Source organism: Manis javanica, chromosome 9, assembly GCF_040802235.1.
Source record: "Manis javanica isolate MJ-LG chromosome 9, MJ_LKY, whole genome shotgun sequence".
Taxonomy (NCBI): Eukaryota; Metazoa; Chordata; class Mammalia; order Pholidota; family Manidae; genus Manis; species Manis javanica.
In genome coordinates, this window is record NC_133164.1 from 20,318,384 (window position 1) to 20,330,971 (window position 12,588).

Genomic DNA, 12,588 nt, shown 5'->3' on the forward strand with positions numbered 1-12,588 from the left:
TCTCCTTCTTCAGGTCTCAGCTGAAATGTCACATATTCAGTAAGACTTTCATTGACCATTTTGTCCAAATTATATTACCCTACTTCTCACAGCTATGTTCCGTCATCATTTTATTTATTTCAGATTTCTTACCCTTTTGTACAGTCATTGTTTCATTTTTTATTTACTTGTTTTTATTAATTTTCCCCACCATAGTTTAAGTTCCATGAAAGCCAGAATATTTCTTATCTTTATTAAAATTATGTACTTAGCACAGAACAATGTTTGGTAAACTATTGTTGAGTGATTAAATGTTTTTGGGTGGAAGAGTGAAACAAGTTTGCCACAGATGTTCTCATTTAATCCTTAAAACATCTCTGTGAAGGAGGAAAATACTGTTGGTCTGATTATTTCAAATTCAAGATAAAACTAGACTTACCGTGTCTCTCCCTTCCCAATATGCTAAAAAGAACATTGTAGTATAATTACTTGAACAAAATGAGTGATTGCTATAACTTAGTCAAGACATAGAACAAATAGAAATATAAAATATATCACAGTTATTCTTAAGAAATGGGGATATCAGATTTGGAAAGAAACTAAATGATCTATAAGTAGTATACCCAGCTAATGCTCTGTGTGTTTACACATATACTATGTACATATTTGATATATATATCTTCTAGGTTTGGAATTCACCCAGGCTAGTCCTTCTATACTCCTCTTTTTAGTACTTCATGCAATACCTGTCCATCTACTCTATTCAGGTAAATAGGGCAAACAGAAATTGCATCTCATTAATCTATCTGGTCATAAAAGTGGATGAAGTTGGCTGAAGAATATTGACAGTTTTTGCTCTGCTTTTGGATTTGGGACGCATATTTTCAAAGTTGTATTTTGAATATTTCTAAAGGAAGCAGAGCTTACATATAGAAATTTATAGAAATGATGAGTATGCAGCTTTTTTATTTAGGTAAAAGCAAACACAATTATTTAACCAGAATTCTAGTCAAGTGAGAGCATTACCATTAATCCTGAATACCCACCTTATTCCCTTTCCCAAAACTACTCCAAAACTTGTTACCATCAACCTTTGGCCTCCAAAACTGACCCTCTCACTCATCTATGACGGGTCATCTCTGTGGTCAGACTGGCATTTAAAGTACTTTTCTGATTGCATGGATGCTGCTGTGAGCAGGTGACTAACTCCCTTGTTTCCGCTCTACCCTTTTTATAGAGTAAATTCTGATAGAATGTATGTACACACACACACACACACACACACACACACACACACACACACACTTCTCCCCTGTCCTTTGCTCTTCTCTTTCTCCCAGTAGTATCAGACCCTCGGAATTCCTAATCCATGTAAGTACACACTTCACCCTTCAACTCTTCTGTATCCCCATACCTTACTTTACTTTATATCCTCCACAAGTCACAGTACAAATCGGTACAAGTTCACTTCACTTTACATAACTTATTTAACAGGGAAAAAAAATGAAAACAGTAATATAAAATATGCATTGCTGGAAATAACAGAGCACACCTCCTTGTATTTGCTGGCTATATTCTTCCACGCACCAAATAATAAAATAACTTAAAAAATAACTTTTTATGGAATATCTTACTAAAACTCTGATTTTCAGTGGGAATAACGGAAGTTCCAACTATTGTATTATATTTGGGGTCCTGAAGCACATGACTACAGAAAGACTAAATAGTTATGTCAGTATGCAGATGAGGAACATTTATAGTAAGAAAAGGTTACATAGAATCTCTGAGTTTCAACTTTTTTCTCTAACATGTTTTATCTTCTGGGAAAAAAATGTGTTGCACATTTGTCTCTCTAATTTATGTTGCTCATTTTTTGTCGTGAAAAAGACATTATTTAATCCAATAGAAGTAGACAGATAAGTGGACATTTCAGGTATAAACATCTTTTGCATTAATCAATAAAAAATTAAATACTCAAATATAAGGAATGATTTAAAAATTGCTATGGTTAGACTAGAAAATGTTAATGAAGGCATAATATTGACAATAACTTCCCTAATATTTTTTCTGCATATCGTTTGTATTTAGTTTTGAAAAAATTGTGACAAACTAAAAGTGGAAAAAAAATGACATTAGTGACTATCTTCCCTGTTAAAATTTCATTTAAATTTACCATCACCCAGTACTATCAATCTAACCTCCATGCTTTAAAGACCTAAAAGTATTTTAAATATCTTTTAACGATCTTATTTTTTTATGTATAAAATTAAATACCTATTAAATCATCCTTAAAACACTTAAAAAAATTCCTATCAGCTGATATCTTAAAAGTTTAGATGCTAAGAGGGTGATTATGATAAGACCACATCCTTCCACAAATATAAATCACATATCCTGCTGTATAAAAAGTGTGTAGTTCATACATTTAGCAGATATAACTATTTACTGTATTTGAAAATGGAAGTAATATAGTGATCAGACTATCATTTATTTCTTTCCAAACTTGGCTTAGATTTTTTTAGTTTTCATTATTAGTTCATTAAATTTATCCTACTGAAAACAGATAGCAAAGGAAACCCTGTAATGTTCCCTAGGCAAATAAATTCTATGTAGACATGTTCTGTCCACATATATTACTACTGAATGCAGTAATATAAAACACCATACTTCAAAAATTCTAGTTAACCTAATTCTAATACACTGTGCTTTACATGAACTTGGCACAGGTACCTAGGGAAATTATCTGGATATTAGTGGGTCATAGTCCTTTAACAAGATTAACAAGAATTTTCAATGAAAGTTGAAGAGATTTTATATGTTGGTGGAAACATTCACTCAGTTTAAAAGAAATATCATTGGATAAGGGCTTTAAAAATTTTTAATTGCCAGAAATTGAAAAAGTTCCCTGTGAACACTGCCTCACTGGATTTTTTAATTGCCGTGGATCCCTATCTGAGGTATTCAAGATGGAATCCCTGCATTAGTGAAGAATTTACAGCTGAGGTTTATCCTCATCTTCAATATTCTTTGAATTACTGCTTAACATGTCCTTTGTAAAACCCAGAAACCCGGAATAAATAAGTGTTTTACCTCCATTTTCTTTCAAATTTTGCTTCAAATAAAACTGTTTTCTAATGTACATTATTTATGATACACATATCCAGTAAATATTATAAAGTTTTATAATGTATGTATATATAGCCACAAATACACACACTATATATATGTGTGTATATGCATAGAAATAATAGATATATTAAACTACATTTTATAGTTTCTTTTTGCCATGACTTAGTACATCACTATATCTCATTCAGAATTGTTCTTACTTAGTAACACTATTAACTATTTAAATGTTCTGTTAATCTGTATATTTACCATGCTCCTGATCAATAAATTAATTTAGTATGCAATTAGTATTTCATTGCTTTCATCTTAGATCAAAGCTTTTCTTTATCATTTTGCAAGTATAATTCATGTAATTTTTCACAGTTCAGGATGTTTGTTCAAGTGAGATGGGATTAATCACACAGCAGATTCACTGTCCATTGTAACAGATCGTTAATCTTTGCCAGCAGGTATATTTATATTCTTGGTAGTCACACATATTCTGAATTTTCTTTTCCATTAGAATGAATGAGTGGAAAGTAGTGCAGATGGTCAAAATAATGAATCTTGTAAATTTCCTGTAGTTACAGCAATAAGGATTAACACTTGTGTCTACTGTGCTTCACCAGAATATGGGTATTTATGTAGCTGTGTTTTGTTAGTACTGATGTGTGTGTATGTGCATGTGTGTCAAATTACTATGTTGCACATTAAAATTAATTGTGAATTCTCAATCAAATTAAGAATATTATTTACTGTCTGTGTAAGGTTAGATGTAAACTACTCTTTTTTACTCTTCTCTCTTAATTATGAAAACTGAAAAAATTCTGAAATTAGTGTTATAATGTACAAAGAACAGATGAATCATCAGAGGAAGTTTAGATGCTAGTTGTGGATAATCTTTTAATTCATATAAGGATATTTGACTTCTGTTCAAAAACTAGTGGGCTGAAACTGAGTGTTTTATGCAGGATAATGATACACTAAATTTACATTTCAAAAAATTCACCCTACCTGCTCTTTAGAAAATCTGTTGGAAGAATACAAAAATGTATTATTGGAGAAAAATTATAAGGGTAAGACAAGAATATTGCTGAGAAGTAATGCTTCCTTAGTCTAGGGACAGTGTCAACAAAGATGGAGAAGCAGATATTTTTTACATTGCCAGGACTTGACATTTTTTGAAGAGAAGAGGTGGAATAGAGGAATGATTTATTATTGCCTCTAATGTTATGGAAAGAGAATTGCTGGTCATTCATTGGTATAGAAGATGCTAGAACATGGATAAACTTGGTGTGTAGATTGTAAGTTCAGATTGAGACATGTTAAACTTGATCTATCTCAGATATTCCAGATTTCAAGGTCATATAAAGATATACACATCTGAAATTCCACATCTAGGTATAGATTAAAGATTAAATTTAAAGATACCAGGGTATTTGAAGTTATGTACGTAAATGAAACCTCTATAAAAAGTTGTGATAAGAAGAAAAGACTTGAAAGGAAAGCCTCACAATCATCAAAGCAATAGGGTTGGTATAAAAGATACAAAGAGAAAAACTAGATACATTTTGTGTTAAGGAGTCATACATGTTAAGGAAAGAGAACAATGGCATAAAAAAAGAGCAAACATGGGAATAGTTCTTAGAAATTTTTTAAAAATTCCAAACAATTTCAGCAAGATTGTAAAATCATAGATAAGCACAGTTGAAAAATGAAGTAGTGTTCTGAGAGATAAACTTGAGGTATCTTCCAGAATATATAATAAAAATACAAACAGTGAAAAGAGGACAGAAAAAATTGAGGTTTACACAGAGGACATAAATATATGTGCATTAAATTACATTAATATTAAATAAGTATCAAACTCCAGTTGGAATGGTTCCACTGAGTGCCTTACAAGAATATTAAAATAAAGTAGGAGAGACTTACCAAAAACTGGTGGAGTCTTTGATATCAAGAAGAAAAAAAATCATGTACAATAAAGCCTTACAGAAGGTGAAAAAATAATTTATGAGAATTCTGATTGGCATCTAACATTTCATGTACAACATGGAGTATATACAAATATATGTTATATATACATACAGTATTATCTGTATATTGTAATGTAATACCTAAAATATATGTGTGTGCATATGTATGTGTAATTATAAATAAATCACACAAAAATCTACAGGGTCAACTTTAGTGGAAGTTTGTCCAGATCAGTATTCTGAAAAATGTCAACTCCTTCCATGTTGAAAGACATTATTTCACCTGTGTCACATAACACTAAAAAAGAACATGATTATTAGTAGGGTTTTTTGAATATAGTAACAATGTGTTTCACATCTAAGTAGAATATTGGCTGTGTAGACTGTAAGGATGCTAGTTTTGGCCAGGGAGCTGAGCAGGAAATATCTCTGTAGCCCATTCAGACTTCATTGCACACTTCACTTTGTTGCTCTAGCAAATGAATATACGGCAAATAAGGATACCGTATGAAGTATCAGGCAAGTACCAATGGGAAAATCACAGCTAACCTCTAGGTTTCTGATGTATATCCATGCCCTCATTTGTCAATAACAACTCTCTTTTTGAGGAAAAGACTTTGTTTTGCTACCCTAACCAGGTAGAGACAGAATGCCTAATAGATACAAAATACCATCCATCCAGAACTACTCATCATGAACTGGGTGTTACCCGACACAAATGGTCAAAAGGATGGGAATGCTCAGCAGTAATTACCTACCATTAAGTGGAAGTGGTATGAAAAAGTTCAGACACTATACCATGTAGTTCGTGGTTCAAAGTTCTTTAACACTTAACCACTGCAATATTGTATCTTCTCTCTCAATCTATACCTGTGATCTCAAGGAAAGTTTCTTTGAACTGGTTTACTGAGGAGGATAATCTGAGGCCTGATTTATAGACACTTCCCAAACAGGATGGTACCATACCAAAGAGGATGGCTGCAGCATTAGAAATCTACACAAGGTTGTCACAGAAGGTTAGTGGTGTATGGAAATCGTTTGAGCAGTGGATTTGGTTGTCTTCTTTGCACAGATCAACACTAATGAATATACAGGTGCTATGATTTGGGCTTCTTGGAAAGAACAGGACTGAAAACTGCTAATAAGGAAGTCTGAAAAAGATACACAGCCAGGCATCTCCAGTTGGGCAGACTGTGAAGATACTTGTCTCTCAGATGAATGTTCTTCAAAGGGCATCTGATGCAGAAGATGCTCTTATAATGAGATGGTAGGTTAGTCAGGGTTTTAAGAGAAACCAAGTAGGAATATTTATAAAGAGATTTATTATAAGGTATTGGCTCACATGATTTTGGAGGCTGAGAAAGGCCATCATCAGCTTTTGGCAAGCTGGAGACCCAAGAATGCCAGTAGTGTGTGTAGTTCAGTGACCTGAAAACCAGGGGCACTGAGAGCAGAAGACATGGTATAGCTCAGCAGTCAGAGAAAGAGCAAATAATAAGTATTCAGAACATATATTATCCTATGAGTTTTCTGGATTTTAGCAAACTGAAGGATTTGTGTCTGGAAGTTAAAATTTGAGGAGGAAAAAAAACAAAAATGACAACTTTGCCAGCAGCATCAGATTGTTCTAGAAATAATAAAGACTTTCTGAATAGAATACAAATATAAGAAGCAGATTGATTTATACTGAATAATTTATTTTCTTATAACTCAATGCACATATTTATCACATTAATGATTTCAGATTTTTGTATTAATAATTTAGGGAAAATTTGCCACAGGAAGATCATAATCACTTACTACTTCATAAACTATTAAAAATATTAAAATAACTAGTCCAAAATGAATTCTGAAAAAAAATACAGAACTCCTTAAAAGTATAATGTTTTACAAAATGAAATAGGGAAAAGTACTTATGTGGTAAACTCAGAATTCTTGAAGGTAAAAACTGAGAATTCTAACAGAAAATATGACCTAATTACATTAGATTTCAAAAACAGTGTACAAAAAATATATTTAAAATTTAAGCATAAGTTGATTACAAGAGCTATTGGAAACATAGAACCAGAATATTAACATTGGTATTATATTGAGAATATAAATCAGGAAGAAAAAGACAACCCATTAAAAAAGTGCTGAGTGTCTAAAAGGCATTACACAAAGTAAGAAATGCCAGTAGCACATAAATACTTAAAATGACTGTGTAGCTGACTATAATTAGGTAAATGCAAATGTAAAAATGAAAGAATGATGAGAAAATGGGCTCTGACATACACATTTATGGGAATTTAATGTATTACTTTCTGAAGGTCAGTTTGAAGACTAAACTACAATTTAAGATTTATCATTCGACTCCTCCATAGAAAGGATAGGCAAGTTACATGATATAAATTTCAATTTTTGTAACTTTTGTAATACTAACACAAAAATGTGAGAGATAATTTTTAAGTAAGCAGAGCTTTAAAACTTCTAAGAATTCAAAAATACTCCAATGAAAGACTGGGAGTAAAATATATTTATTGCCTTAAGATAGATACAAAGCTTAATTTTCTTACCCTTTGTCTTCAAATATTACTGTGGGTATTTGTTACAATGCACTTGTTGATAGTTTAAATGATTCTATTATTTGATAGTTTTCATTTATTTTTAAATCTTGAGTATTCTAATTACAATTCCACATTTCTGTTTACTCATTCTCCTGTCTAGTGAATATTTGCTTTCTTCTTTTGCTTAAATCACAGCAAATGCTGATGTGAATACTCTTTCTGATGTAGCTAGAAAGGAACTTGCTTAGAATTTTTAACTAGAGAATTTTAACTATTTACCTAAAGATTATGTGCATTTACTGTTGGATAATATCCTATTGTATAAATATACTATGATGTATCTATCCATTATTTTTTGGTGTTAGAGTTAGTTAGTTCAGGTTTACATTATTTTAAACAGAACCAGTTTTAACATTCGTATATACATTTTCTGGAATATGTATGCAAGAGTATCTCTTTGGTATGCAGCTAGGAAAGATAATGGTGCATCACTGGGTTTTGAATGACCAAATTTATAAGATAGTAAATTGTTTCCCAAGTGATTTGTTCACAGCTGATGCCATTTGCAAGTGTATGTGACACTCATTTTCTTGGATTTCCTCTCATCTCACTCACAGTTCTTCTTAATCTGTTTTATAGGTCCCTGTTCTTTTACTCAGTTTTTAATTTTTCTTTTAAGTGTCCCTGTATCTGAGTTCTTTGGTCCTGCTTACTTCTCTAGTTACACTTACTTTTTGATAATTTACTTAGTCTCACATATTTAAAAAAGTATGTATACCTGTTGACACCTTATTTCATTGAGGTGACTTTTCTTCTTTTCAATTACTTTGGGAAAATATCTTTCTCTCAAAACTCTTGTCCTAATTTATTCTATTCTAACTATCTCCAAAACTTCAAGGTCATTAAAAAATCATCAATTCTATTCTGGGCTGGAAATAGCCTCCTAACTGATTTTCCAGCTTCTATCCGTACTTCATATCAGTTTATTCTCAACATAACCATCATGTTTTTTTTTTAAACAGGATAGGTCATGCCACCATTCTGGTCAAATTCTGCAAAGCTAGAGAACTTACTCAAAGTAAAGTTAAAGAGATTCTGGTTTCCAGTTCCACAAGTAAGGCACTTGGAAATCTTCACTATTCCCTAATGACAAGAAAAAAAGAAAGATGAAGAGTGAAAAATCAATAAATCCTCTTAGATCCACATGAGAGGGAAGGATAGAACAATCTTCTGCTACCAAGACTAGAGAGATGGACAGGCAGATAAAGAGGGTTCTGGTTTACCAAACAGAGACTTGTGGCTGAAAACCACTGTGAAAACCAGTGCCAGGGTAGGAAAATATGAACTGTAATTGCTGAATGGCTAGAGGCTCCAACACACTCTCACCCTCCTTTCCCACTTAAGAGGGGATAAAAATAAAAACAGAGAAACTTCTGTGAAGTTCATAGTCATAGACTTACTTAAAGTCTGATGGCTAATCATAGGAACATAGAATACTTCCCCTATCCATAAACATCATCACCACATTACTAAAGGTATATTTGCAGCCATTATTTTTACCTAAGTACATCATGTCTGGCTATCAAGAAAAACATTCCAAGGCAAACCAAACAGTATAGAAAACAATTTGAAGAGACAGAACGTGAGTCAGAACTAGGGATGTTAGAATTATAAGACTACAAATTTAAAACAACTATAAACAATATGATAAGGTCTCTAATGGATGAAATAGACAGTATGCAAGAACAGATGGACAATGCAATCAGAGAGATGGAAATGGAATGAACTGAAATGGAATACTAGAAACATAAAACCCTGTAACAGAAATGAAAAATGCCTTTTAATGGGTTTACTATTAGACTAGATATGGCTGTGAAAAGAACCTCTGAACTAGAAGATTTATCAATAGAATCCTTAAAAACTAAAAAGCAAAGAGTACAAACATTGTAAAAACTACTTTTCTTTTCAAAGAATAAAGGTTAAAAATGTTTTCTTTTTTCTTATTAATTAATCTAACCGATAAGATTTTATTCAAAATAATAATACGAGTAATATAATCAAATATATATGTTAATGTGTAACTGAAATGAATTCCAGAAATAACACAAGGAACAGAGGTGGGAATTAGGATGACTTTGTTATGATTAGTACTCACACTGCCCCATGAACTGGCACGGTGTTGTTCGAATGTGGACTTGGAATAGCTGCAGTGTATATTGCAAACTGAAATTTGGAATTGGATCACTTCAGGAAATTGAAAACTAGCACTTGACTGATGGTATGTACAGATGTGCCATCATGGGGCACTACAGTCTAAGAGCTTGTAAGATTCCAGCCCTTAGGGGTTACAGATTGGGTAGAACAATGAGAAATGACTTGTTGAAAGGCCCTGTCTTTTTAAAACTGTGAATACAGTGGTCAGTTTAGCAATTTTGAAGTTGTATTGCTTGTGTTATTTGCCTAAACCTGAAAGCTTGAAGAAACAGAGTATATAAGACAGCATGTACCTAGACCTTCATCTCTTGACTAGGCAGGGGAAGGCTATGCTGAAAACCAAGCCCTTCAGGCAGCAGAGCTACAAAGCTGACTGATTTTAATGCAGCTTTGGCATATCTCTATTCTCAGGTCTGCTCACTGATTTAAATGGTAAATGGCCATGTATCCTGTTACAGAACATTTGAGTGAATCTTCCTGTGAACATTTAGACCTCCAAATTAACCAGATGACCCTTGCGAAAGGTAAGATTCTTTCCATTGTCTGGAGATCATCCAAAGACCTCCCTGAGTGGATGCTTTATATTATGATACCTGTATCTCAAAGGGTGTTGCTACTCCACCTCATTGCTTCCATATCAGTAATTAAGGTAAGTCCTCAGCCTAGTCAAACTTGGAAACACTGTCTGTGACAATGGAGTAGATAACTTACACTCCAAAAATTCTGCAGCACTTTGCTAATAGACTGTTGTCCTGGTCTCAGCCTATATAAACCAATATTGTGACTAGACTGGCCCTTGTCACTGGTTCTTATTATGATGGCATGCCCTCAGTAATAACTATGAAGAAACTTTGGAAAAAGAAATGGCTTATTACTTACAAGTTTTGGAAATTAATGTGGTACTCCTAGGGTCACACAGAGAGGTCATCATAAAGCATGCGCCTGAGGTTCTGCTTTTTTCAGGTCAAGGGTGGGGGCTTGGTGTTTTGTGGGCTCACTCTTTATTGGTAAATTAAAAACATAAGAGCAGGAATTTAGCACTGGAAGAGAACAATCAAGCAGCCCAAACGGTCAGTATCAAATCAACTGAGATCTCTAAAACAAAGGAGCTTTTGGTAGTGGGTCGGGAGTGCATGGCCTGGTTCTTTATCTAGTCCTGTGGCTGGCAGCATGTTTATTTGAGTTAACAGTATGAAATTGTTGCACCTCTGAAGTAGGGTGCCTCAGGAATCAAAGCTTAAGTCAGGCGCTTGCCTTACAAAAGGAAAAGCCAACTGTCAGATCTTACACTACATACATGCTGGCTAGAGCCAGGAAAACTTCTTATGCATGAGTTTGAGGCTGCTGGACTACAGAGGACAGAAAATTAAGCTAAAAAAGGAAGAGTTTGATGATACAGAGAAATCCTCTTGTGACTCATGTTTCAATATTCTGACACCTGGAGCTGGGCTTTAAATTCTACTAGGATGAATACTTTAGACATGAGATAGCTATTGTCAACTAGGTCAAGAATATTATACTGCCACTTGGTTAAAATGAGGAAATATAGTCAATAAATCCATTTAATCAGCACAGATAAAAAAAAGATATTATACTGCCTTGAATGAGTATTTAGCAAAGGTTTGGAGGGTTTTGAGACATGGATATTTTAAAGGCAGTACATTGCCAGAGACAAAAGAAACAACAAGGTAGGTGACTGTTCCCGGGGAGGAGCACATGGCACAATAAGACAGATGCAAGTAGGTGATAAAAAAGGTTCACATATGACAATAAATATGAAGCAATAGGTAGTGCAGCATTGGTAGTTCTGAGGGGAAAATAGATGGCCAGCAAGGATATAATAGCCAAAATCATCAGTGTTACAAGCTGAAGGCTGATGCTAGCAGCTGTAATGGAAAATTCAAAGTGTCACCCAGATTCCAAATCTGAGGTAGTTCTAAGACTTAGAGTCTTATCAGTTGTGGGGGAAGTTGTTGTCTTTTGAAGATAAACTCTGTAATATCCTAGAAAGTAACTATAATAAACATTCTAACAACTGGTGGGATGATGCCTCCAGTTTATACCAGTTTATGAGGGATTGTTAGCATCTTTGTTCATCTCCAAGTTCAATATTTTTGGTTGGTATCTTGAAAATCAGTCATGATGCATATATTGAAGTTGGAATGTATGGGACTGAAAATTAATGCTATGTAATATCATTGCTGTTTCCCCCCCACACCTGTGGGAGCCAGTTAGAAATTTATCAGTACATCACTGCTTCCCCCAGTTTCTCAGCATAACTGTACACAGAGGAAAAGGAATGACCAGCTTTTTAAAGCTCTATTGAATACAGACTTTGAATTGACTTAAACAAACCAATTTGTTCCACTGAAAACTGATCTTGTATTCATGTCTCCAGTCCTTGGGTGTATAATTGCAATGCATTATTGACAGCTGACAGAATCCTCACATTACTTGCCAGTTGATGGAATAAGAACCATTATGAAAGAATAAACCAAGAGAAACCTCTGAAATTTACTTATTTGCTATAAGTAATAAATGATATTTAAAAATACACTGTGCTTATTAAATCAGCATAAATAAATAAGGATAAATATCACATCTCAGTTAAAATTGTATGGTTAAGTTCCACCATCAAAATTTTGAATAATATATTGATGGCCATTCCTATTCTTGTTCAAATAAAAAGTTTATGTCTAAAAAATATTAAAAAAAAAACAGATGGTGAATGGCAAATGGAAGTGGTAACTATTAACCTACCCAAT

The 12,588-nt window shown here is 33.4% G+C and overlaps 1 long non-coding RNA gene across 1 annotated transcript in view; it reads left to right on the plus strand.

The window, feature by feature from the left end:
- The window catches only part of LOC140843498 (uncharacterized), a 101,037-nt gene that overhangs the window by 17,069 nt on the left and 71,380 nt on the right, over positions 1 to 12,588 (plus strand). Inside the window, exon 3 of the long non-coding RNA XR_012121326.1 lies at positions 10,235 to 10,347. This is a non-coding gene — a long non-coding RNA (uncharacterized lncRNA). The remainder of the gene's footprint in view (positions 1 to 10,234; positions 10,348 to 12,588) is intronic.